We start from the raw sequence: 1,774 nt of genomic DNA, 5'->3' as shown, positions 1-1,774 counted from the left end.
GCCCCGGCAGGTTGCGGGAGGGCACCTGCGGAGGGAGCCAGCCTAGGGGGATGGTGGGGGGTGTCTTTTCGGGGGCGTCCCGCGGTGCAGTTTGCGGAGACTTCGCGGAGAGGGCTTGGTGCCGCTGGGGACGGGGGGGGGCAGCCGGCGCCTCCCGCCTGCCCGGGCCCAGCACGGGGGGGGACGGGTCCGAGGGTCTCCCGGCCCTTCTGTCCGCGGGGTGCGCTTGGGCCCCGCGGGGCCGGGGCGGGGGGAGAGGAGCGGGCTTGTGGCGAGCAGGGTGGGAACCGGCCCGGGGAGGCAGCAAGGAGCGCGGGGGAGCCGGAGTGTCCTTGGCCGCGATGCAGGGGGGGATGGCGGCAGCGCTCGTCTCCCCCCGCCCGCCCACGCCGGGCCGGGAACAATTGCAGGAACTTCTCCTTTCCCGGTGTCCCGGCCGCACACGCCGTCTAACGGAGGTGTAAGAGGAGGGGGGCTGCCCTGCCTCTGCCCCGGCTCCCGGGGGGGGCAGGATCCGGCCTTCCCGGTGGTGGTGCAGCCGTGCCCGGGCCTTTGTAAGCGCAGGACGAGGCTGCCTCCCCCAGCGCAGCTCATCAACCACCCCCTGCCCGGCCGGCTCCCAGAGAGGTCGGGCTGGCAAGCCCTCCCAAAGCGAGGGGGAGGGGAGCGGAGAGTGCTCCGCGATGGGGAGAAAGCAGGGGGAGGTAGCTCAAAAGGGGCTGGGGCTGGGAGCCGGACAGCGGGGAAAGGAGAGGGTAGGGGGTTGCGGCGAAATGAGAGCGGCAGAGCGGGCGGGAATCGGGGAGAAAGAGGGAGCCCGGTCAGGTCAGCGGCGGGATGTGCCTCCCCTCCGAGCCGGTGCAGCAGCCAGGCACAGGCACAGGCAGGAGCTGGAGGCTTTAGGAAAAGCTGCAGCAGGCTGACTTAGCCAGGCAGGCTGGTTACAGGCTGAAAGAAGAAACAGACACTTGGATTAAGTGATATGTATTTCCCACCACCACCAATGTATCCCACAAGAAAGACCTCAGGCTCTTCCCTCTTCCTATTCAGATTTAGGATTCGCAAGCAGTAAATTCGGCTTTTAGTCATAACACCTCTCTCCCACCACCCACCCACCCCTTTCCTTGCTTTTTCAGTCTGAGTCATCTTCAACACCGGTGTCTGCCTACTGCTGCCTTCCAGGGTTTCACGGCCTCATCTGGGGCTTCGGCAGCTTCCAGCTCATCCTCCCTCCTTGCCTTTCTCCCTGCCATTTGGCTGCTTCCGAATGTATCCCGCTTCACTGAGTTGGTCTGGAGTGCCAGCATACCCACCACTACCACTCCTTTCCTACTAGCCATAAGTAGTATGCTGATAAATAGCATCCAGGGACCGGTGAAGGAGTACAGGGTGTAGATAAACATGACATTACATTCCTCCCTCCTTTTAACGAGCTTCATTATCTGGAAGTGTCTGGCTAGATCAGGACTTTTCCATCAAGCTAAAAGGCTGGGCTGTTGACACCTTTCTCCCTCCATTAAATGTAGTTCATGATTACTGGCAGTGACCGCCGTTTGGAGCGTGCAAGGTCTGTGCAGAGAGAGATGTACCGCTGCAGTAGGAAGACCTTCCAGTCTCCTCTAGTCCTGGGCTTTTGAGGCAGGACTGCCCGCCGCTGGTGCTGTCAGGCAAAGGCTTCCGGCAGGCAACAGGTTAGCCATAGCCGTGTGCGGAGAGATGGAGGCAGCCGGCGTCAGCTTGCTCCCCTCCAGCCTCCCAGCGACAGAGCAGGCGC

Source organism: Calidris pugnax, unplaced genomic scaffold (genome assembly GCF_001431845.1).
Source record: "Calidris pugnax isolate Ruff unplaced genomic scaffold, ASM143184v1 scaffold95, whole genome shotgun sequence".
Taxonomy (NCBI): domain Eukaryota; kingdom Metazoa; phylum Chordata; class Aves; order Charadriiformes; family Scolopacidae; genus Calidris; species Calidris pugnax.
This window is presented reverse-complemented; position numbering follows the sequence as displayed.